General features: G+C 37.6%; 1 protein-coding gene across 3 annotated transcripts in view; it reads left to right on the top strand.

Annotated features, from left to right (window-relative positions):
* LHFPL2 (LHFPL tetraspan subfamily member 2) overlaps positions 1 to 26,387 on the top strand; it is a 125,198-nt gene that overhangs the window by 74,230 nt on the left and 24,581 nt on the right. Inside the window, exon 1 of one of the 3 annotated variants that reach the window (XM_032205976.1) lies at positions 18,337 to 18,373. The exons of the other annotated variants lie outside the window; for them this stretch is intronic. The gene's annotated coding sequence lies outside the window, so the exon portion shown is untranslated. Of the gene's footprint in view, positions 1 to 18,336; positions 18,374 to 26,387 lie in introns of those variants that run through there. 3 annotated transcript variants of the gene reach the window in all.

Raw genomic sequence — 26,387 nt, forward strand, 5'->3', positions numbered from 1 at the left:
TCATGTTAATTTTAAAGTTAGGTGGAATCTAAAAATACTAACTCAGTCCAGTAGTAGTAGGCATGCTAATAAATTGTATGAAGTTTACTGTGCTGGTAATCCTGGTGCTGTGTGAAATACTGTGCCATGCACTCTGGATATCTGATTTATTATAACACTAATCCAACATTTAGGACCAATTAAATAAATCATTCTAAACATAAAAGTAGACAGGCACTCTTTTAATGTTATGTTTCCTATATCTCATCTTGGCTTAATGACTTTTTATAGAAATGAAACTTAGAGAAGTTTAGGTATGGGTGGGTGTGCATATGTACAGATTAGAAAAACTTGATTTTGTTCTGTTTATTCATCTCAGGTATAGTATTAGCTGCTGAAACACTTTCATAGGTACATGTTTTCTATGCTAGAAAATGGGAGGAATATAAAAGGCTTGCAAACTTATTTAAAAAACATGTGGTTATGATGTAAGACAGGGTTGGTTCTATTTCTGTCTCCTTAATATCATAGTATGACATTTAGTAAGCCCTTTGACTCTGTGCTTTGGTTTCCCATCTGCAGTAATGGTTACATTATCACGACTTGTATACAAGGGGTCTCAGACATTCTAGAATGGACTCTTTCCTGCCCTTCTCCTACAACAGCTTTGTACCACGTCTGTAAGTCTACCCTGGGCTGACATGCACTGGTTTATCTATGCTTCCTTGAATCTCGTAGTAAAAAATTATTCTCCCTTTGAATAATGCTTACATCTCAAGCTGCAGTGATGTTAATCCTTCAAAGGTATGATCTAACTTGTTCCTCTGTCATGCTACTGAAGTTGTGCTGTCTCATTTTCCTTGGGCTACCCACATCCATCACACCACCTGGCCAACTCTGTAGAGCCTTAACTAGGTAGGCCATTTCTTTTTATAACCTTATTTTTGGTACTCTGCATATGCAGATACCGTCTTTGGGAAGAAGTGGTTGGCCAGAGAGGTGGTGCAGTCACTGTCCCTGGGGGTGTTTAAGGAAAGGTTGAACGTGGTACGTAGGGACATGGTTTAGTGGGTAATATTGGAGGTAGGAGGATGGTTGGACCAGATAATTTGGAGGTATGATTCTGTGATTCCTTCTGCAGGCCAACTCCTCATAGCCCAGGCCCAAAGCCAGTCTAGTCCTGGGTGTCCTTGGGAGAAGTGCAGCCTAGCTTACCATGCTGCTCCAGCTTGGTTCAGTTTAGAGAAGTTTAAGAAAGCATCCCCAGTCATCACCATGGGTGCAGTGAGAAGGACAGTATGCTTCACCCCATCATCTCCTATATTCTCTTTCTGCATGACTGCTAGGAAGAAATATTCTTCAGGGAGGAGAGGAGTTGCAGTGGCTGGGTGTAATTTCCCCTCCCCCAACTGAGATTTTCTGTTTTTTTTTTTTTTTTTTTTTGGATGTGGGAGTTAGGATGAGAAGTACAAAAACATATTTTATATTTATTTTTTTTTTCAGTCTGAAACATGACTGTGTTGTTCTAGGTCTGAGCATCATTTGTTTTCATTCATGTCTGTCATATTCTGATGCTCTCATGGTGGGTGTGCATTACTGTTGTGCACATCACAGCTGCCTTTTATTAATGAACCAGTGAAAAAATATGAACTGTGTCAGTGGGGAAAATGATGTTCATGATGAATTAAGATCTTTCTCTTCTCAACCTTGGCTTCACTATGAAAGAGTTCAGTCTAGGCAGAGCAGAAATGAAAATGAGCTAAGTAAAAGCTCAAAGGAAATAGACTAACTTCATAAAAAAACATGGGAGATGATCAACCTTATTAAACTGATGTGAAATGACATTTAATGACATGATTGTCTAGGAAGGCCATAATTTAAAAGCTCTTTCTGAGCCCAAAGATGTGTGTAGAACCTCAGTGCTGTTTTGGCATGCGCCTGGACACAAAGGTCAGAATTTCATACTTACAGGAAGCCTGTCAAAAATCTTGTGCATTTTCAGGTATTTGAATAGCCTTAAGATAAATCTAATTACATTGGAGCAGTTTTAATAATTTTACCTGTTGTGGTGTCAAATAGCTCTAGCTACTGGCAATAACACTGTAAAGCTGACTGAGTTTGATTCAGAGTTGTTATGAAGTATAATTAAGACACGTTTGAAGCGTTTGTAGTCATTGGAGGAAAAGAGTTATTTAACTGATGAATTCTTGGCTGACATTATGGAAAATGTAGTAATAGGTATCCACAATTATGATGGTTTCTCAGGAAACATCCAGAAAGACGAGAGAGAGGAGGGAAAAAAATAAAAGATTTCAGATACATGGATACATAGGTCGTCTTCAGCGATACCATTGAGAAGGGAGGAGTTTCTGCATTCACTTATGAACACCAAAGCCTCTGCTTTTAGAAACATTCCTGTTTTAAAAGGTGACTGTGGAATTTCACAAGGGTTGGTGGAAATTAGAGAAACAGATGAAGAGCATGAATAGCAAATGAAAAGAAACAACACCACCAACAAAAGCCAGTAGATAAGGATTTCTTAGAGAAACAAAGGTTAAAAGTTTTTAATTCCCTGGCTCCCACAAGCTAAATAATGTTTGTTGTTCCTACTATCTCCCACTCCCTAGGATGTGAGCTAATAAATTCTTGGGTGTCCAAGTTTGAGGCTTGTAATCTTTTAGGGTATTACAAGAGTTTCTGAGGAACTCACAGGGGTGGTGGTGTCACCTCTGTACAGCAGTAGCCCTAGTTGCTTAGGTAGCGTAGTACTGAGGTAGAAAGCATAGAAGACACACAGCAAAAATATTTTGCAAAGAGCTTCATGAAACTGTTGTTCTAAAACTAGGCTGTAGAAAGGAAGAGAAATTAGCTGTACAAGAGATGAATCTGTCACACTGGAAGAAGACTGCCAGGTTTGCTTTCTTTCTCAGGCTGTGAGATGTTCTGGCTTAGAGATCCAAAACTTATGATGAAGTGTTAGTTTTCTTATACTGGATGCTGATGATACAGAAGATATTTTGGCTCCTACTCTGCAAATCTGTGTGCATATATCTTAGGTGTATGAGAATTCCATCTGAAACTGAGAGTATGACTGTGCAGAGACACAGACATAAGTGTCTGTGGAGCTCTGGCTGATACTGTGCTGGGTATCGTTATGTTCTACCTTCTCTCTCTCTTTTGGATAAAATGTTATGTGCAATTTAAATTTTTAAATTCACTGAAGTATTCTGTGTAAACAATGTTTTCTCATCTGTTGCAATACTTCCCGTTTTATAAAAATATTTTGAATCTAAACAGGGACTTAGATTCATTTTTTTTCTTCTTAATACATGCTAGCTAAAAACTGTTCGTGTAATGTGTCGTAGAAAAAATCTATTTTTGTTTCTTTTTGTTTTGTCGTGATTGTAATTCTTGTACCTTCTTCCAGGTTGGTAAACTTATTGACTAGAGAAATGTCCCCTGCTTACAATCACTGTAGTGACAGTAATGACACTTCAAGCCCAACCCAGTAGCTGAGGCCACCAGCTTCATTTAGGGCTTGTTCTCATAGCTTAATAACCGGATTTCAGTGAGCATCACTGAGTGGGGTGCAGTCCATTTATTCTGCTAACAGCCCAGCTGCAGGTATGTAAAATCTCTTTCCTTGTTGCTCCCTGCTACAACAGGTTTGTTTGGAGGCTCATAGGGATCAATTAGATTAACATATGTTAAAGGGAGCCAGTTTCAGGTCTTTGTGTGTGAAGCAATTAATTTGAGACAACTTTTATAAGAGCTTGCTGAGAACTAGGTGTTGAGTGTTGGGCTTTGAGGATGTGGGTACCATGGAATTGCATCACACTTCTCCCCATTTTTCCAAGGCCAGATGGAGATGCTTGTAGGAATAGCAGCCAGAGCACAATTGTGCTTATTTTAGCAAATAACAGGGTACTCTCAGAGCTCATCATTGGCTGAATCTCTTACTGTATTAAACTCTATGGAATTCTCAAATCTATGCTTACTTGAATCTGCTTTGCAGAGAACTTTCTTAACACTTTCAGTGTTGGAAATGGGGACAGGAGAAATGCTTTTTTCAATGTTCCTCTATTAACTTTAACTGATCATTGCAGGAATATTCAGAGGAGCTGAATTTTAAAACGTATGCTTGTATTGCGAGCACCTTTGTGCTTTCCACACCACCTTCCAACTTAGGCCATGTTGATTCTTATACTATATGTATCTTGATTAGCATCTGATACTGTATGTATCTTGATTAGCATTTGAAAGGTCTTGAAATAATGCAACAGAATAACATTTTTAAACAATAAAGGCTCTGCCAATGTTTTTTTTTCTTACTGTTACTATTTATTAAATTTATTTGTTGACTATTTGGGCTTGATACAGTGGTTGGTTTTTTGTTTGTTTGTTTGTTTTGTTTGTTTGTTTGTTTGTTTTGTTTTTCCTATCCTTAGAATACTACTTAAAAAAAAAAAGAAAAAGATTTTTTTCAGAACTTTATGAGCAAAACTACTTATATATAAACCATAGGAGTAAGAAGCATAGGAAAGAAGAACAGAAGTGAAGGGAGAGGAAGGAAAAAGTTTTCAGGGACAGAAAAGACATGAGTGGTCTATTCTTGACCATTGTTTCTTAAGCCTATAGAGTTAGTAAAGGGTAGGGCCGGAAGCAGAAAATTTAGCTTTGCCTGTGTTCTTTATGTTTTTGACTTGTACCAGCTTATTTTGTGGGTGGAATGTCATAGTGTTTCTGTCATAAACTGTCAAACAGATAAACAGGTGTTTTTTTTTTTTCTCTAAAAGGAAGAAAATTTCACTAAATTCTCATTAGTGAAACTACACGGCAAAGAAGACATGTTGAGAGTCAAGTATGTGGGTCTTAGCGTATTGTTACTTAGGAATTATCATTAGTAGATGAAAAGCACTTTTGTAACAATCTCTTGCTTTTTTTTTTTTTTTTTTTTTTTTTTTCAACCAAATCTGGTACCCACTAATCAGGCATGTTACTTACCAAGGCTGTCACCTGCATGCTTCACACATATGTGTAAAAAGGCAGATTCCTTTCGACCTTGCAGCAGTAATGAAATCATAAAATGTAATTGTAGGCACCACTGCTGAGGTTCTTAAATATATGACTCAAGCAAAACACCACATATGACTCATGATAAAATCACAAGAGCTGGAAATCATTTTAGCTCCCTTAGTTTTGATTGATATCGGTTATAGTTGCATATTTTGTTACAGGATCATGCTTGTAGATTCATCTAACAGCATATTTTTGTGGTGTTATCCATGCTAATAAAAAGGAAAATAATATCATCAGGAACTGCACAGTGGTATTTGGATAATGGAACTTTGTTTTCTGTGCCAGGTGATGAAATTACAAGTATTGATTTAAATAATTATACCTCATCCTTCACTAAGGTACAATATTAGTTTGCATTCATATTGATTAAACAGAAGATACTAAATGTGGCACATATCTTTGCAATTTAATTCATTGGAAGCTTATGTTAAATGTCATGTATTTAATAAAAGGATCACTTTCCAAAACAGGTCCATAAAACTGAGCTTTCAGTTTCTTGTGACTATTTCCATTCTTGTCCTTGAGAAAAAAAGAGAGTCAGAGTAACAGTCTTAGATGAAGAGAAAATGAGTGTATTTTCCACTTGAGCTTACTGTGTAAATTTATTCAATATTTTTAACTGTTTGTGTGTGTTAGTCCAGTTTCCTAGCTTGCAGAAGGTGCAATGATGCAGTATCTATTGTAAGAGTCCACCAATTTGCTATGTGTCTAAACTAACAGGAATTATATGAAGTTATGTATTTTGTCAGATTTTCCAACCAGGGTGGCCTAATCCACTCAGGTTTAGGCATTTTTAAAAAGTTGGCTGTGCTCAGATTGGAATAATCAGCACAACTTTAAGAGTTGTTACATGATCCACCTGGATTTAATGCTTGAAGTGAGAAACAGCTGTGGCTTTTTCAAGGGCTATTCCTGTTATGTTTGTGTGCATGCAATTAAGTTTGAATGTAGGACGAATATGTCCGTATCTGTAGTAAAACTGGCACATCTCTTGTCCACAGTCCAGAGGTGAAAAACTCCTGTTGGTTCTAGTGAGCAGTGAAGTCTGTGTTGAAGCAAACCTCATTCTAAACTACTCTTTTAGAGCTTCACGAAATATGGCATGCTATTGGAAAAAGCATGTGAAAGGGTTCTTCCTAGGACATTACCATGTAGTTTTATTTCTTTCACCTCATTATATTTGAGGTGTTTGGTTTTTTTTTTTCACCTCTAGAGTGTACAGATTATGAGGGTTAAAACATGTCCAGAGAGAAGAAACACGCCCAGAGAGAAATGTCAAAGCTATTAGCCTCAAATGTTTTAGAAATGCTTGGTGAAAAAGAGAACAGACATAGAAAACAGTAGATAAAACTCCGACCTTTTGTTATTGCCCAAAAGCAGTGTTTTTTTCTTTGAGACGTAAGTGTATTTAGATGGAAGAATCTGTTGAATGGCAAACTTGTCCAGTTCTCCTGCTTTTAATTTTTAAGTAGTTTTGGGTTGTTTACAACAAAGGACTTCATTTGTTTAAATTCTGTGATTTGAGGAATAAAAAAGAACTAATCAGCCTCAAATCTGTTCCTAAAAGTCGTAAGTCTGATATTTCTATGTCACAGTCTAGAAAAAAGTTGAGTAAAATTTTTGCTATTCAGTCTAAATTTATGATAACATAAATGATAGATTTTTTTTGTGCCATGGAAAAGTTATTTAAGCAGTGATAGAATGGAGTTGGTTTGATGTTTGCTTAAGTGTGATGAAGTACATATTGTAGTAAAGAACTTACTGTAATTAAATGGATGCACAAGTCTTTGTGATCCTACTGTTATTGTTATTATTTTGATCGTCTTCTGATAAGAGTCTAGACTGAATTTTTTTCGGCTACTAAAGCATTTTGCTGACTTGTTTATGATGCCTTGCAGTTGCACAATAAGGGTTGATGGCAACTATGCTGATTAATGTAATGTCTTCATAATTTTAACAAAACAAGATGCAGTGTCCCAAATCATCATCATTATCTGTAATTCCTAAATGTTGGCATTAGTGTTACCTAGTACTATTACTATCTATTGCAGGACAGAATTGTCTGCTTGCTCCTTTTAAAAGGTGAATTGAATTGTACCCCTTTGTTCCAAGGATGAATACAGCTTGAGCAATATGGCAGTCCTCAGTAGCTGACTTCTCTTTCCTAAAGAACTAAAAGATAAGGGGAAAGTGCTGTTTTACAGAAGAAAAAAAAAAAAAAAAAAAAAAAAAAAAAAAAGAGAGAGAGAGAAACTTGAGATTCTAAATGGCATAGACATTTTGAAAGTTGTGTGCAGCATATTGAATAATACCGAAAAAAGAGTAGGTTCCAGCTTTTCTTAGCTGAGTGGAAAGCCTTCCTGCAGAGGTATTCAGAAAAAGGCTTTCACTGTTGTTTAACTTCTGCTTTTTTTCTCCCATTTTCCCTTATGGAGTTTGCAGTGTTGTAGAAAGCATAAATTATGTAGCTTCTGTCAGCACAGTATTCCAGCATAGTATTTTGTGTACCCATAGCTGCCACCTTTGAAGTGTAGAGTTGCTTAATGCAGTTCTTTGTTGTTCTGTTATAAGCTGACATTTGCATACTACAAAAAATAATTAGTACCCAAACAATTTTAGGTCTCAGGAACAATATGTAATTCTTTTTCCTATAAAGAGGGTACTGTTGTGACTGTAGTGAGAGGAACAATTTCTGTTCTGTGGTAGTCTAGGACTGCAGATGGGACAGGCAAGTGAAGCTAGATCTGTAAGTTAAGAGAGATTCCTCTTGAGAGTGAGTGAAAGGTTCATTGTCTTTTTCCATCCTGGGATTAATAAGAGAACAGTAGTTCTTGGCAGAGTCTCTTGTCTCAGACTATAAATCTTACCATTATCCCCTCTCACATTTTAAGGATGATTTTAGCTCATAAAGGGAGGGAGAATAGAGTGGTGCTGAGAAGATGGAAGGCTGATGGATATGCTCTTACAGCAACAGTGTGAATGTTGGTCACCAGCAAGTAAACGATACTTGTTTGGAGAAGAATATTGTGCCAAAACTGTTTCTGAAATGTTCTTTCGTCAAATCTCTTCCTATCATGCATGAAGTAGTCTCCAGAATAGTTTGTAGTTGTTTCAACTTGCTATTTGCCAGCTGATGCTAGCCGATATCAAGCTGATGAAGAATTTTCCATTAACTTTTTTTTTAAAAACCTAAAACTTTGGAAAATCAGTATTTTATCATAGATGTATATGACAGGCTTAGACAAGCATGTGACTGCTTATGCAAACAAAACATAAATTTGTTCCAAAACAGCTAACAGGGAAGAAGCAGGTCCCCATTTCTTGTGAAAAGCCCTGATTTGTGCCCTTCTTTACTTGTATTAGGTCAAGATCTTGAAGTTTTATCCATTGTTGAAGTGATTAACCTTGTGTGATACTGGCTTTTGGATGATGAGTTGTCTTTCTTGGTTGTTAAAAGTTGGAATGATTTCTGTTTCCCAAATAGACTGTGACTTTTAGCTGTAGTGGATATGATTGCCTTTCATTTTGTCTTTATCCACTTTCTTTCATTTTTTTAATTACAAAGCATTTTTTTTTTTTTTCCCCAGGAAGGGAGAATAGTTATGTGACAGATAAAAGTACACTGTATGCTAGTGCAAAAAATTATTACATATACTTCCAAAATCCTTCCTGCTACACTGGTTAGAAAATTGGGTCATCTGTGTGCTTCATTACTGTGGTTTGATTTATACTACCTAGTTGCAGCTAGATTTCCGGGGCTTTAGAAATGTTCCTTGCATTAGGAAAAGCCGTAGTTCTTTGTTTAAAGAAGAAGAAATTTTCTGGCAGGAGGCAAGGAAGGCTGTAAATACCACCTGCATGGAACCTGTTTTGTGCGTGTACATCTTCATAAAATTGTCACTGAAAAATGAATGCCTGTATGCATACTCAGAGGCCATTGTTGAAGGGTGCTGGCTGGAAGCAATCCGATCCCTTGAATAAAACACAGCAATCACTGTAGCTGGGTTCCTCAGTACAATCTGTTTTGTTTGAATTTTAATAAGAATAGGGTGGCTGCATTCATTCTTCAAGAGAAAGGGGAAAATATTTGATGAATTTGATAAAGAAACTTGGCAGGATTTCATTTGATAATAAAACATGATTTGAAAGTTGTAATGTGTGAATCAGGCGTCTTACTTTCCATTTGTGTTCAAAGGACTTTTGAAAATAAGTACATGCCTTTGCTTGAGGGCAATGTAGGATAAAGTGGCCAGAAAAATGTTAGTAAAGTCTATGTTAGAGTCAATTTTCATTAAATTTTATTGTTTTGAGCTCTATATCTCATTTTATATTGTCAGACCTTATGGCTAACATCTCTGAGGTGATGGGCATTAATGTCAGACGAAGCAAAAATAGCAGTAGGAGGAGGAAGCAGTGCAACTTGGTGGCCTCACCACTTCTGATGACCCTAAGGGGCTGTCTCTGGTATGTGAAAGTAGTGATTTATGATGTGGGGTTGTCATTATTAGGGTACACCGTTGTTGTGCATGTTTGTAGTAAGGCAGCAAATACATGTTACGTACTGTTCCTCTGTGGCTATCAGAGGCTGCAGGTGAAAAAATAGTTAGGAAAGAGAAACTTTCAGATTTTCTCCCTTCTGTAAACTTCCCAGTTGACCATATTAATTTTGGAGGAGACATCTGGAAACCTTGGCTTCAGGAATGTTAAAACTCAGCAGGCAGCTATTAGTAAACGTACAGAGGGGAACATCTGCAGCAACCACAGAATGGCTTTCTGTGCCTCTCCTCAAGACCTAGCTTCTATGACAACTTCACTTACAAGCTATCTGTTAAGACTTTGATGTAGAAAAGAAGAGAAGCAGATGTAAGATATGATCCTTCTGAGTTATTAGTGGGTATTATAAAGCAACAGACATACAAGTGGCTTAGCAGCTGTTTCCAGTTAGCAGTGACTTCTTGTGTAACTTGGTGGTGATGCTTTAATCCAGGGAGGGAAGAGTATGGGTTACTCTTCCACTAATACAATGTAAATATTTGTGCAGAAGTAAAATGATTATGCAGAGCATTATTCTGTGAAATCATAGTTCTCAAACGTTGAATCACAATTATCTTTCTTTTTAAGGAAATAAAATTGTTTCTTAAGGTTAGATCGCACATGTACACTCGTTGTTCATGTGATCTTTTACAGGCCCTTAATAATTTCTTGCTTATTTCAACTCTTTGAATACTTTCAGTTTTAATCATACTTTCTTCCATCTCAAAATAAAACATAGGACATTTTCTCCATTTCTCTTGTTTTCCTTATTGATTTGTCATCATTTTCCTTCATTATTCCAATGCCAGACAAACTGGAGACATTTGCTACTTTTATCCATAGCTAAATGTTATGGATCTCAGCTGTGAAGATGACCAACAGGACAGGCAAATGGAGTGTTGGGGGAATTTCTGCAGTTGCTCCAAGCAGAAATTGCTCATCTGATGAGCTTTGCAAAAGATAAATCAGACAGCAGCAGTAGCACTGTCATTCAGAGGAAAAGGCACATTATTACAAAGAATTTACAGCTTTGCTTAAAGACTGAAAAAGTTTTTTTTTTTTTTTTATGGTTTTTTTTTTGTTGTTGTTTTCATTTTTCTTAAAGCTTCATTCAGAATCTTCTTAAAAGGAGATCATACAATGGAAGTTTGTTTCTTCATAAGGATATGTTATAGAGATGTGTTACAAGGCAGACAGGTTGAATGTGTGCAAGACTGTTGAAAGCATCCACCGACAAAATCTTACCTACTTGTCTTATCTTGCTACCGTTGTGGTGCAGTGGCTGATGTTAAAATACCGGTAGAAAAAGGTCAACTAAAACCTCTACAGAAGTGTATGATGGCCCTCTAGCATGGTTTTGTAGCACCAAAGTACCCATGAAATGGATCTGCATTTTTCTGTTTTATTTATTTACCTGATACCATTGTCTCGTCTGAACTACTAAAGGAGGAGATTTAAAGTTTTGATGAATTCTTCTTATTCTGAGAATGCAGCCCTTGGCTTAAAGACAGCTTTCAACAACTTGCAAAACAGCATAAGGAACATTTAAATTAACCTTGCATCCTTCCTAGTTAAAAGAGAAATCAGACTTTAGGCATCAGCTATTTGCGTGAGGAATTATCTTTGACTTGCCAGCAGGTAGTCTAAAAGATAGAAAGACTTTTCTATTGCTGTTAGGATGACCAGCAAAAGTTGTATATGAGGAGCCTGTAGATTGCGATTTACGGGGGAGATGTTTCACAGAGGATGGGGGAATTAAATAGTAATGCCTCTCTTTCTCTGTCCTAAATATTCTGCCTATATAGAAGGAAGCTTTGTAGGCATAAATTGGAAAGTATGATGAAAATGGCAGTGAAACAGAACAGAAAAAACAATTCAACCCACACCTAAATAGTTGTTCATTTTTTTTGTTTTGTTTTGTTTTGTTTTGTTTTGTTTTTTAAATGAACTCCAACAACAAACAAGTGAAATAATGTCAAACTACAAAGGAAATTAAAAGTTGTTTTTTTTCACTTCACATTCCAACCCACATTTCTATTAGATGATTTTTTTTTTTCCTGGAACCTACTGCACTAACTAGAGTAGAAGTTCTACTCAAGCTACTATAAATACTTTTTCCTAGGTTACTTTCTTCTAACTCTAAGAGTAGAGAGTATGTATTCTCTCTATGTTCTAATAAAAGCATGAAAGCAATGCAGTAACTCAACTGAATTTGCTACATCTTGAATATTCTTTTCAAATTTGTTTCAAACATCTTTGTCAGCAGTAGTTGATGGTTGCAGTCAAAGAATAATGGGTCATTTTCATGACTGTGAATGGTCTTTTTCAGAATGTGGAACCATTGAAATTCAACTTGTGAGAACTCTTCATAACAAGAAGAGTTCTCTCAAGAGTTTTTTTTGTGGTTTTTGGTTTTCTTTTTAAGAAACTCAGTAAAATCTTTATTCAAAATAGAGTTTCACTGCTAAAGGCACAAAAATCAGGCACATTTGTATGCTTATTACATAACTCAGGAGAATTAAAAACAAAAACAACAAAAAACACAAACAGAATCATAAGCTTATAGAGATGGATATAAATACTGTTACATGAATGATATTGGCGTTACAAAAAAAAAAAAAAAAAAGAAAGAAAGAAAGGAAAGAAAACAAGGAAAATCTGTTGTAGGGAGGAGCACTTTAGTCTGTTATTGCTGGAGTCCTCTAAGGAGAATGAGATGAATGAGATGAGAAAATACCCCAAATATACTGCATAAAACTTCACATAGGCGCATGCAAACCTATTAATTTGGGACTTTCTGCATCAAATTGTGGTTTAATCCACTCCAGAGTGCTTCCTGCATTGTCATGTACTATGCACAAAGATCACCTCTTGCCAATTATATCTACAAGTCTCTTTATAGCTTTCATTTTCTTGTTTTCTTTTGTTTTTTGTTTTTTTTTTTTGTAAATCTGTTTCTTCACCCTCTGTTATATTGTGAAAGACCCTGGAGGGCTAAATTCTGACTGTTACTTGAGTGACTGAGGAAAGTTCTGTTTTAGACTTCTTCACATGTGTCTTGAGTATGAGAATATTCCAATGGTGGTTGTGCTTTTTCCCATTTTGGCATTCTTTTTTCAATCTCCATTGCTAAAGCAGTGGTAAAAGCGTTTACTAAGTATGCCTTGCTGCATAATTTATGATTAGACATGAGAGGTGAAGGCTAACTCAGTAGTGTGTTTCACATAAACCAATGCTCTGAGTTGAGGGTCGGAAAGGCAACTTTGGCATTGAGGGAATTTATGACATTTTAAAAGCCTAGAGAAGCTGAAACAATACAAAATATCAAAGGCTGGGAATATTTCATGCTCTGGCTTGAAATTTTAATTTTATTTTTTTGTTGTTGTTCTTACAAGCCAAGTTAGCAGCAAAAGCTGCAGCCTTTCTATTGGATACATTTTGGGTTAATTTGCTGATCTTTTGTAACATCTCTAAATCCAACTTGCTGAAAAGAAATGCTTGGTTTTGGATTGTTTGAACTCTTCTAGGAACAGAAGTGACTTATTAATCTCAGTGACATGGTGTAATGAGGGGATCAAATCCAAGTCCAGCTCAGATTTTCTCCTACAGCTTTGGAATATGCTGAATGCTCTCCTTCATATAAAGCATTTTGGGAAGTGGGTTGAACAGGTTAAATCCTGACTTTCCTGGAATTGATGATAAGCACTTACGCTTACTCTAGGTCAGTATTCAAAACTGTTAGATTAGGGCTGAAAGCTATTGTGTCAGTAGAAAGTACATTTGGATCCCTGTGAAGACTGGAAATACAGCTGGCTGTCCGGTGGTCCTGGGCAGCCAGGAAAGAGTGTTGATTATGGACTATAAGGGATGTTCTTCTGAATTTCCATGTCCTTCCCTCTCAGCCCCCCAATTCGTTTGTTGGAATACATTGCCAAGGGGTTAATTCTTAGTATTTTAGTTTTTTAACCTTCTAGTTGTCTGGCTTAGAATACAGTCAGGCTTCAAAACTATCCAGGAAATATTTTTACATTAGCAAAACCATGTCATTACAAAATGCATGTGTTAATGAGTAATTAGTACTGTAAATAAATGCCAGTGAAGTTGAATAGGTCCGTAGGTGAATTGGAACCATGTGACAAACACAACTGAAATGCATTTGGGCCAACGAGCCAATGAAATATATATATTCCAGACTCTTAGACTGAAATAGTGGTTTTTGTCCCTTTATCTGCTAGTGTAGTGCTTTCACTGAATTTCATTTATTTCTAAGCTCATATTGAACTATGTTTTTATGTTGAAAATAATACTTCAGGTATTTTACCAACAGATTACAGGTAATAGCTTTGCTTCATGTATTTTTTTTATTTTCTATTTCACAGCTGAGTCCATAAATAAACTTGCACAATCTGCAATTTAATCAAACTTAATCGTTCCTCCAGCACCCACAGGAACTGCCAGTGATGCAAACATTTGGGAATTCTAATTGTATATACAGTGTTACCTAAATCCTTTAATCTCTCCTGGAGAAATACTTTCCTGTCTGTTATCTGAAAACCAAAAGACTTCAGTTAGTATAAACTCTTCCTGAAGGGAAAAAGGAAAAGGTGATTTTTTTAAATACGAATTTATTAATGCTCGTATTACTTTACTGGAAGCTGAATCTCATTGCGTTCTTTGCTATGTGAACATACAGACAGATGTACTTTTTTTTTTTCTATGTTATATACACTTGCAATATTTATTTTTAATTAGGGTTTCTATTTCAGTTGAAACTTTTGGATGTGTGTGTTCACGCTGATTTTTTTAAAACTCAGAGAACATATCTTGCATGTAGGAAGTCACATTATGGAAAGTAAAAGTATTTTAAATCTATATAACAGAAGTATCTGGGACTTGACAGTCTAGAAAGAGATGGGAGTTCTTAGCAAGTATATTTTACCTTCCAAGAGCCCAGAGAAGCCTCCAACAAAGGCCTTCTCTCATTAATCACATGTCAGGATTTTGTGTCTGTTGTTCTAATTTCAAAAGTACTCTACCCCAAGAAAGGACCTGCAATAAAATCAATGTCTTGGAGATAAGAACAACAGGCTGAAACAAAGTAGATTGCTGGAACTGGATGACTAAACCAACTGGAAGTTCATTCTTTGAAAGCTTCTTGCTTAGATAGTCTGTGCATGGTTTTCTCTCTCTCTCTCTCTCTCTCTCTTTCTCTCTCTCTCTTTTTTTTTTTTTTTTTTCCCTGAAATGTGCACATGTAGCTGCAGTTTCTAACTGGTGAGCTCCCTTGAGAAAATGAGCTTTGAGGAGGCAAGACTTGGAGGATAATCATGGTAGATGAGGTCAGGAAGAGAGTTTGCGCCAAAGAGGCCCTGCATACAGCATAAGAAGAGTGTGATGCAAGAATCTTTATTTCTTGCGGCAGACCACTTGGTGTGTGGTGGGATTTTGTTTATTTCCCCCCTCCCTGCCCTGCCAGCACACACGTCTGATGTGTCAACTGGTGTGATGAATGGTGCTAGTCTGTAGCTGGAGAATGATGTGGCAATCCCTTCCCCACTCCAGGAGGCTTCGTGCCACAGATCTGCCTGTGATGCAGACACAGCTCTGGTCAGAAGGATTCTGGAGGGAGAAGAAGCCACAGCAGGATCTGTACATCTGTGGAATAAGGGTTGAATTGCAGAGAACCATTTGGGAAAGCAAGTTGTGCATGGTCAGTAGTTTCTCATTTATAATTAGCATCCTGACACTGAGCAAGACTGGAGGGGAATCCCTTCTCACCAGATCTCTCTGCTACACTGGGGGTCTCTCAAAGCAGAGGGGTGCCCTCATGGATGTCTAGGGTGTAGTGAGACCCAGAGGCTTCTGGTGTGCTGACACAGGGTCACCAGCTCCAGTAGCAGCAGCATGCTGCTCGGTGTTGGTGCTGAATGAGGGCTGGACTGTCTTGTCCAGAAGCAGAGTTGCCTCCTCTCTGACCACCTGACTGCTGTTACTTGCAAAAGCACCTGTTACGGCTGAGTCCTGGATCAGCAATCCTTCTATGGGTTGGGTTTAAATGTATATTTTGGCAAGAATTCTCAGGGTTTGGGGTTGGGCTGGGCTTGGCAGGCTGTTTAGGGAGAAAAAAAAAAAAAAGGATAGAACAAGACTCTTCAAAACTTTGTATTATCTGAATAGAAGTTCAGATATCACAAGGGTATCGCAGAAAAACTTTTTTTTTTTTTTTAAATGAAAATAGATTTTTCCAGTTTTAATCTCTAAGTGGGTAGGGTACAATTCGACCAGTATGATTGAATTACAGAAAGATAAGGGAGACTAAACAAAATGGCACTGTTGTTAAACAGCCTCTCAGTGCCTAACCCGTCTCTCATACCAGTGCCTAACCAGCCTCTCAGAGCCTAACAAGTCTCTCATACCTATTTATGAGAGAAACAGTAAGGCTGAGCTCTTTGTGGGGAGCATACTACACACAAGCCTATGAGTCACTTTAGCACTGCTGAAGTGAAATAATTTCAGTGGGTCACTCTGGAGTTGTGACTATGAACAAGCTTCTGTTATTAGGAGCCATAATTGAGGGGGGGGGGGGAAGAGTGAAGAGATAGGTGATCAGCAATTTCTTTTAACTGTTGCTTGTCTACAAATGAAGATAATGGCTTAGCTTTAGGTAAGCCAAATTACTCCATTACTTTTGCTGCTAAAGCTTTGATATGTCATCCTGTAATTTTTAAAATAAATATCCTTTAGCTTGTGATGCTGAAGGCCATTATCCAAAAAGAAGGGGGAGGTCTTGTTCTCCTCCCTACCCACTCTCTGTTGTGTGGTCCTGCCCCTTCCTGCCTCCAGCTGTGGGGCTTCTCATCTCTGCTGGGAGCCTGTCCGACTTGCTTGTTTGGAAGATTCCTGTGTGGTTGTTCCCTGTTTTGTTTTGTTTTTTCCTCCCCCTCCTTCTGGGTTATTTTTTGGTGGGTTCAGCCACCCCATGGAAGGATCCAGTGGCTGCCAGAATGGTCAAGGAAAGTGGAAGGATAATGCAGCCAGGAACTGGGAAGTAAAAGGTCAATTTTAGCCTTCCCTGCTAGTCTGGCTCAGCTAAAGCATCTAATTTCATTCCTTCCTTCAAAACAGCGCATGTGGACACTGTTAAGTAGCATTGCAGATGCAAAGCTAGAGAGCTTTAAGAATGCTGTCAGGCAGTCTCAAAACTGTAAGTAAGGAAATGTCAGATTTTAGGTTACTCATGCGGAATAAATTCTGCATGCTTTCAGGTGCTTTTTCAACTCTTGTCGTTAACACCTAGCTGCTCTTCCTGATTTAGCTGGTTGGTGGGTTCCTGGGACAACCCCTTTCTGTCTCTTGATCAGGGAGTCCAGTCTCCCATCATGTTGCAGCTCACTTCATTCCCTCAGCCCACCCAGTCTCCAGCCATGGTTTGGTGATTTACAAAAAACAAACAAACACAATTATTATTATTATTTTTTAAGCTCTTTGACTGTTTTCTTCCAAAGCAGCCCCCAGTCACTGTCAAGAGAGAGAAGACGACTCCCTGTCTTCAGCTCCCATGCCAGCACTGGTCTGCCGCGGTGCACAGCTGATTGAAACCACATGTTTTCCACTGGGGATGGTGACTCTGCATTCTGGGCAGGACTCAGGCCTGAGGGAATGGTGTGCAAAGTGACAATGCAGTCTTCAGAAGTTTGAGCTGCTAAACTAACTTTGGTAAGGCTTGCAGCTGGCGTATCAGGGTGGTTGTGTACCCCTCAGTGCCACACACCAGCTAGTGTAATCAGAAGATTTTATCCCCTACTACGGATCTTACTTCTCTATTGAGCTAAACAGGCAATTGAAATTTGACAGGAAAGACTTTCCTTCATGAAGAAAAGGCCACCAGAAGTGTCTAATGCTGAAAAATGTAGCTTCTGGCTTCATTTTCTGAAACATCCAAACTGTTTGGCTGAAACTTGTGCAAGAAAATTTGGCCTCAGGCAGGCATCTGGCATGGAAAGTTTCAGACAAAACTGCTATTTTGGCAAAGTTGTACACGATGAAGATGTGTTTTAATGGTGCAAACTGTTGAACAATCTTTGTGGTAATACAGAACTTAAATTTTGGTGGATAAAGGTAATCTGTGCTGGAGTTTTAGGCTGAACAGCAATAACTTTCTTTCCCCTTGCTGTAAGGAGGAACCCTTACCCAAACTGATTTTTTCCCACAACCAACAGTGTCAGTTAATTTTTTCTTCTGACACGCACTTAAGTAGTTTTTTTTTTCTGCAGCTTTAGCTATTATTGAGTGAAGTGTGGAGAAGGTCTCTGCTAGTGTTAAGTATAACTTCAGGAAGAATATCCTTGAATTGTGGTGGTGTACAAAGCTTTTCTTGCAGATTCCTGCAGCGAACTGCAAATGCCATCAGGAAGCCAAGCAGCAGATTGTGTTGTGGGTTTCAGCTTTATAATTAGTTCTGGACTGCTCTGAGCATGTGCATCACCTGGGCTTGGAAGTAACTGCAAATCCCCTTGGGTGTCTTGCATCTGCATCTCAGAGGAGGTGTTCAAGAAACACAGCAACTGCCCCGCACATCCTGTTTTGATTTGGTTGATTTATTGTCCTGTAGTTTATAGGCTGACTGTGTGAAGGGCATGAGTCTCAAGTTTGACTGCACTGTGAAAGAAAGCTCTTTTCAAATCACCCTGCAATTCTTACTGGAGTTCTGTCCAGCAATGGGAGCTTACTACAGCTACAGCTGCCTTTGTAGCTCTTGTTGAAACTTGAAACTGGGAGAAAGGTAGAAAAAATCCGTACGTAGATTTTTGAATGTGATCTTTCAGCTAGCCCCGCACAGGATTTATTTTTTCCTGTTTGTTTTCTTATGGCTGTGTTTAGCAGTGTTTGTTTCAAGGATGCTAATCCGCTGATGTGTCATATTTAAGGACAAAATTGTTTGTTAGATAAAACCTCCTTCTATTCAGAATTTAAGCTCTGTTTGTGAATGCTGTTTCTGGGAACCTAGATGTACTACTTACCTTCATTAATATCCTATCAATGACCTATTCTTTCAAATAAATTAAGGCTCCTTAAATCGTCCCTCATATTTCACTTTTTTAAGATCTCTGGACATTCTTGTTGCTGTCCTCTGGCCTCCCTTCACCTTTTCTCTAAATCTTTGGTAAACTTTTTTTTTTTTTTTTTTTTTTTTTTTTTTTTTTCATCTTTTGCTAAAATGTAAACTGATGAATTGGATGCATTGAAAGTGTGTGGAATCTCATTGCTTTCTGTTGCTGGGTAATATCCTTGATTTGGAAGTTTTCAGTGCAGAGCTTCAGTTTAGCTTTTTTGTTTTTTCTCTGCACTTTGTCATAATTTTGACTGCTGCTTAGTTGTGACTTATTTTATTCTGTTAGCTGTTCTTCCTTTCTGTTTATATATTTGAATTCTCTTTCTTGGAACTTGTCCTTACTGAGTGTTGTCCTTCAGATTTCATGCTGCTTTATGTTGTACTTTCAAGAAATAACTAAGTAATGTTCTGTGTTACTACTACGACCGGATCCCTGGATGCTTCGAGTACTTCTCAGAAGTAAAAACAAAAGCTCATTCATCGTCTTGTTCCGACTGGAAATAGGAGAATGGGGCAATTTTGAAGTAGAGACCATTCTGATCTCTTCTCATTTTTTCCTTTCACCCAGAAACACTCCAAATCTGTATGTCTGCTGTTTTCTGGACATCTGAGCGAGTACAGACATTCTCAAGATACAGCAAAAGATTGTCCATTTATCATTTCTGGCTGAAAAAAGCAACAAAGCTGTTCCAAAATGCATCAATATAATATTACTGCAGTTTTGTTTTTTCTCCTTTGACTTCATTGGTGTCAGTTCATTGGTAACTCTTGATATGAACTAAGTTCTTTTTGCTTATGGTATGCAATTCCTATAGGCATGTCCAGTTACTGACTTTTATTTCTATGAGGACACATTTTGAACTCCTCTACTTAAGATAGTGTCTGCCATGCAGTGAGAAGTTGTAATGGTTGTCTTCTATTTAGTAAGTTTTAGCTTAGTGTATTTTTTTTTATTGTCTTCTCAGATGTCTTTCTTTCAGAAAGTTCTCCTAAATGGGCTTAGTGGAAACCACCCAGTTGGCAATATCTTAACACAGCACAAGAATTTTTTGATGTAGGTATGTTCCCAATATTACAGCATATACAAGCAATGTGACTATCATGTAAGTATCTGTTTTAATTATGAAGAGGAAAAACAAGCATCCCTGTTTTTTGGAGAGGGCTGGTGCCTTTGTCGTGGTCAGAACTTAACACCAGGATATGACGGATAAGCAGTGAAAAATTCACCCTCAACTAAGTTTCTCCACTACCTGTTTTCTTAAAGAAGCTGTTTCCCAGTGATTTCATGATACATGTTTATTCTTCTGAACTTTTAAAAGGTCACTCATCATTTCAAGGGCTCTCTCAGATGATTACTAATCAGTCTAACTTCCTGAATACCAGACAATCTAAGTGAAAACATAGTAACTGAGTCAGTTTGTTGTTTTGTTTCTAAGATTACATTTGTAGATGCATGTTAATACTCAAAAGCAGCTTGTATTTCTGTGATTAAATAGCAAGGCAAGCCTAATGGAAACGATGAGTTCATAAACTGCAGGCAATGGAGTTAGAATTTTCAAGTGATATTGAGCATATCTAAACATATCCTATGAAGTCTTTCTGCTCAGAAAAATAAAATCTATGCAAACATCTACTATTTCAAAAGTAATGTGATAGTTGAGAAGTCTGATATATCTACAGCCTTGATGTTGTATATTAATTTCTTCTGGGAAATGAATTCAAACAATGTCACTAACCAAAGGGATTTGTGTCTTAATACTGTAGGGGGTGCATTAAAGCATTTAACAAGCTGAAAGACCAGTGTCGCAGTCTCTATTTGTTTTGTGCTTTAAGCCACAATTTTATTTCAACTGAGAGCTAAATAATATTATTCAGTATAAGTCACTGCAGAATGTTTCTAGCAACTCTTTCCAAAATCAAACAAAATGGAACACCCACCACCACCACACCACCCCAGTGAGCGTTGCCTGGGCTTTGCTGTTGGAGTCAAATGGAGTTCAATGTCTTGCTTTCGTGGCTGGGAATAAAAAAGTGGGTGGGGGTTTTCTTTATTTTCCCTCTGTCTGGTTTTTGCAGTGCATTTGTTTGACAGCATGCATAACTGTTTATCAGAATTGGGATAACACTTGCCTCCCTGAGATACTGTGTAGGAGCATGACTATGAATTTAATTAGGTGTACATGTAGCATTATTGTCAGACATAAAAATTTGCTCTATGTTAATGCCTCACTATCCCAAGGTAAATATAAGTAGTTCCTTTTAAGAAGTATACTCCTTATATGCTGACTCACATAATGAACTAAGTTTACAGTATGTATTTAAAATCAGGGTAGATGCTTTAAGGAAGGTGCAGTAGTTGTAGTGTTATAATATCCTCTGTTTTTCCAGTATTGATGCAAATATGATAAGTATGTCTCCCAAGGAAGGGAAGAAAAAAAAGGCAAATAGAGGTTTTCTCCATTATTTTTTTCCATGCCTCATTTGTATTAGTCTAAAAACATAACTTGTTTTTGAGCAATTAACAACTACTTAAGTACAGTACCAACAAATCTAAGCTAATGCCTGACTTTCTGATATCTCAGAAAGCAGAAGAGAAAATGAAGAAGTCATCCTCATTTGTCACAGTATTGTGCTGCTAAACAGTCATTTTTGAACTGTTTCAAAACCAAATTTCTTATAATGCCTGTCTTCTAAGCAATATGCATATTTGCTCAATGATCATAAGGGCATGACTGCAGTGTGATGAAAATCTTCTGTGAATCATAGTAACTGTATTGAACTCTTGAATGCTTCTCTGTCCTATAAGTAAGAGTTTCAATGGTAGTTTACTGTTAGGAAACTGGATTGTTTGGGGTCTGATAAAGGGGTGTAGCAATCTCAGTCTTAATTAAAGTTGTCCCTAGTACCATTCTTCTCTACTTGTCTTAGTGGTATTTTCAGAAAACAAAATAGTTTAAGATGCATGGTGAGGTAATGGTGCCTGCTTGTACCAAGACCCTTCTTGATCTTTTTTTCCAACAACAGCAATAACCACAACAAAAGTAGTTTAAGCTTTGGATTTTAGCCTTTCATTGTAAAGGAGCACACCATGGAAAAGGGTCAGGCTTGTTTTCATAATCTCATGTTCTTCATAGGCTGAGAAAAATTGCCTATAAGAATTAAGGGTGTCCTGTTTCTTGCCGTTAGTTGAGGCAGAGGTGGTTTGTTTGTTTGTTTCAGCGCTACATTATTCCATGTTGAAAAGCCGCTGCTATGGTTTTTCAGTCATCTCTGTTCAACTTTTTTCAAACTCTCCAAGAGTTTTCAAAATTTAAGCCATCACTGACTATTCTTTTGCATAGACTTCAATATCTGCTGTTCTACAGCTTTCTGTATCAGGTCAGTAATACGTCATTATTTAACATTTGTATCATAAAACTACATGTCCCTGCATAATTTGTACTCATGATTTGTATGAAGCATCTGCAGCTGAGAGGTGCCTGAAACAACGCCACCTGCTCGTGTCAAACCTGCCTCAGGTCAGGCAGAGCTTATTTTTCCCCAGTGTTGTCAAGAAGTGGTGGTGTGGTTGCGCTGCTCTGCAGGGCTGTGATTACAGAACAGCATAGGCTTTCCAAGTGGGCCTTTCAGCAGCAAGTCAATGCATCAGTCTCAGAGACAACTGCATGTCCATCATTTCAATCATTCTTCTTCATATTTTACCATATGCTCTCTTTTTTTTTTTTTTTTTTTTTTTTTTTAGTCTAGTAGTGGTGCTGTTACCTTGTCTTACATGTATAGCTTTCCCCTGCGAGTTACTGTAACAATCTTTGTGTGCATTCCTGTAGTGTGCTTTGTTCCACTGCACTCTTCCTCTCACCAGCTGATTCCTATTTCTTTATTTTCCTTTTTAACCGTATTTGCATATTTTAGTGGTACTTTCCTTCCCCACCACACTCAGAACTGCTCCAGACTTATTTTTAGTATTTCACCTTATCTCTTCCTTGCATTTGCTTGTGGTTTAAGTACTTTCTGCTTATTGTTTCTTTTTATAGCTTCCTGTAAAAAACTTAAACATAAATATTGGTTTGAAAACAAGGCAGAGGATTGTTTTACTAGGTATAACTGTGACCAGCATGTTAGTTTTACATTTCAGGCATACATGCCTAATCTAACCTAACCTGTCATGTTTTTTTTGTTGAAAACCAGAGAAGGTTTTCCACATCTGGGGACAGGAGCTATATGTGTTATTGTTCTTGCAGCATATTTCATTGCAATTTCATTGCTTTTAAGCCCTTAGAGAGATGGTGTCTCTGGAATAACAAAGAGAATCAGGGCTGCACACATGCTGGAAGTGTTATCTGGCTCCAGCATATGGCCATTGAGAGCAACACTGCTGCAGAACTCCTGTGGTTTCTTATTTTAACCTGCAGTTGGGAGACAAGATGTTGGGCACATCCTAGATAAACAGACTCCTCTCAAGCTTTTGAAAGTGCTTTCCAGCTTTTCTGATAATTTTATGTTAACCCCCAACCCCAGATTCTAGTGATTCTAGTGAAAAAGGAGCAAAGTTACTCTCCATTCATGGGATAAATCCATACAGTAACCAAATGCAAGTGTTCTTGTAGTCAGTGATGCACAGCCTGAGCATGGAGGAGCACAATTGCTGCTCTCCTCCTGCAGCACTCTGTGAAGGCATCTACCCATCGAGAGGAGGTAAACCTGAAAATTTTGGTAAAAGACAAGCTCTGTTCTCTAGCACTACTTCCAGAGCTGCTCAGGCAGCATTTTAAATTTATTGCTGCAAAAAGGTGCAATGCAAAACCAGTCATCAGTGGCAGTGCAGATTATGAAGCCAGTGGCAAAAGCTTTGCTTAACACATCCTGGTACTCAGAAATGTTTTCCAAATACCAGGGCCAGCAGTTGAGGTGGATCTCAGTCCTAAAAGGCAAACAGACCTAGTGAGGGCACAGAGTGAGGAGGACAGATTGCTGAATAGGGGCTCCTGCAGCGGTGCCAGCAGCTCAGGCCCAGTTGCACACATTTATCAGCCAGCCCCTAGGCAAGTCCCCAGGAGTTGCCAGCTCTAAGTCTCTGATTTCTGTTTTCCAGTGAAACCCTCTTTCCAGGGGAGCTGCAGAAGAATCTCGATTTTGCAACAGTGATGATATCATCTCAAGTCATGGTGTTTTCACAGCTTCAGTCCAGATGAGATTGTTATCCAAATGATGAGTCAGTCCAGTTTAATCTTACAGCATGCTCTGGCTAGGCTGCAAAATGGACCATGTGCCACAGAAAGGCTGGGGGAGCTTTTTCTCTTATTCCTGAGCTATCTTGACAGGTCAGGTCAGACAAAAATGATTCCAGGAGCAAAAACCCAAAACGATCAGTTCAACCTGCTTGTTTATTTGCTTTTGACCTGGAAAGGTCTGTCCCACCCCAATGCAAAAGGTGACTGAAAAACTAGCTCAACATGAAATACATCCAACCAGTGTGTTTCTGGAATTTATCCTGTTCAAAACACACAACTGATCTGTTAACTTTCGCTGTAGACAGTGCAATAAAGTTTAAAATTAAAAACAAAACCCCAGTCCAAAAAAAAACACCTTAATTTTGTAAAGGTAGTGTTCAGTGAACACAAATTAATCCATTTTATATATAATTTCAGGTAGAATTCAATCACCTTTGATATAAATAAGAAAGAGGAGTTAGCTGTGTCTTTTTGTTGCAAAAGATGCCAGGCTTGATGATGATCTGCATGTGTTGCAGGCACTATTCATCCAACAGAGCTTGCAGACTGGCAAGGAGCTTGATGTGTATGTTTTATTTCCATTTTGATTTATTGAGAGGGTGGTTGAATATGCAACAGATTTTATTTTTTCTAGTGCTTTGAGATGATGACCATTGTTGAAGTTAATCTGCTAGGAAACTTTTGTGCTTTTTATATAAGCATTTTTACTGGTTAATGCTGAACAAGAGCTTCATTGTTCCCTTATCTTTTCTCTGGTTTAATGAAAAATAAATAAATCTCCTGATTCAGCCTTTGTGCAGGAAGAATAAAAAGTTATTTTGTAAGGAGAGACTATTGCAAAGATTTTTGAACTTTATATAGAGAGTATTATAACCACGTCAAATAGGCAGATTTTATGTACTGTCACAGATCTGAAGCTCAGTAATGGACAACAGTCATTGAAAAGCATTTTCAGTACATGAACTGGTGCTTCATTAAAAACAAAACACAGCCCTGTTCAAAACTGGCTATAGTGATGATAGTGCTGAACTTTTGTTCTCCACCTGCATGTTTCCATCCTTTTCACGTTTAGGTAGTCTATTGCCATCCCCCACCCACCTTGATTTAGGTCGATCTCATAGCTTTATTACTCAACAGTGAGAGATCATAGGGCCAAGCATTCTGAAAAAGGAAAAACAAACAAAGAGAAAATGCATAGTTGCTCAGTAAATTCCATTTTATACTCAAATGGTTTTGATTATATATATATATTTTTTTTCTGAACAATTAATTCTAGGGGCTTGACATAACCAAATAGGCAAAGACTCATTGCCAGACATTGAGGCCAGTATTAGAAGTGAAAAATCCACCTTGAGAATCTGGTGAGCTTTCTAAGAGACACACGTGCAGCTATCTAAACTAGGAAGTTTGTTCCAGAACAGAACTGAATTATGTGTTGAATAAGATACTATGAGCAGGAATGTATGCAAATGTTGGTACTGCATGATGTTAAAAGACCTTTGTGGATCAGTGAGATATGAGTCTGAGTAAAATTCTGATAAATGTTTGCGTAAATGTCTGGTCTATATGATGTTATTTTCTCTCCATTTTATAAATGCTGTTACTGATTTATTTACTTAATTATTTACTTAAGATCTACTTAATTCTGTCCATGATGAAATGACTTGGATAAAAATAAATATTAGGACCATATTTATTAGGAAACAGAAGATAAAATATGTAAATTGTGACTGTGTATTTTAAAGGCCCAGCTAATGCTGAGAATTCACATTATCAATTTACAGAATGCAGTGCACATTTTGAATTGTTTTGAAACAGCAAGCTATATGATAGTGGATAGACCTGTGTCAAGGTACATTGTGCATTTAGTTTTGCACTGAATTCTGTGTTTATACGGATCTTGAAGTGTAACAACATGATCTAACAGTAATTGTGTATTTAAAGATCATTTTAATAATCCAATTAAGTGCTTGAAACTTACAGAGCAGGCAGATTGTTAAAGCCGATGAGATGCAGGGATCTAAATAACAGATGTCTATCCACGTATTGGGAGATCTTCAGATATGTAGGTTTGAGTTTGATTTATTTGCATTTCCCAAGGGGATGCATAATCTAGGACTTCACACCTTTTGGCAATAGTACAATCAGCTGCTTTGTTTACACTAGTTTGTAGACGGAATTTGCTTTTGAAAGGATTAATGTGAGTGAAAGCTTTAAAAAGAAAACTCACAACTCAATGGACAGAAAGGCTGTCTGTCCTGAAGGTCTGTCCTGTGACCTTGCCTAACCTTGTTGAGTATCTGCTGTTGTCCAATAGCCTCATTCTCTTACACACAGGGGCAGAAGCATCCCCTATAGGTGTTATAAGTGAGGTTATATTCTGCACAGAAGTACAATATGAGAAAAGTTCATGCCAGCTGTAAAGGTAAGTTTGTCTTTTAGTAGGTGAATTT

This window comes from Aythya fuligula, chromosome Z (assembly GCF_009819795.1).
Source record: "Aythya fuligula isolate bAytFul2 chromosome Z, bAytFul2.pri, whole genome shotgun sequence".
Lineage (NCBI taxonomy): Eukaryota > Metazoa > Chordata > Aves > Anseriformes > Anatidae > Aythya > Aythya fuligula.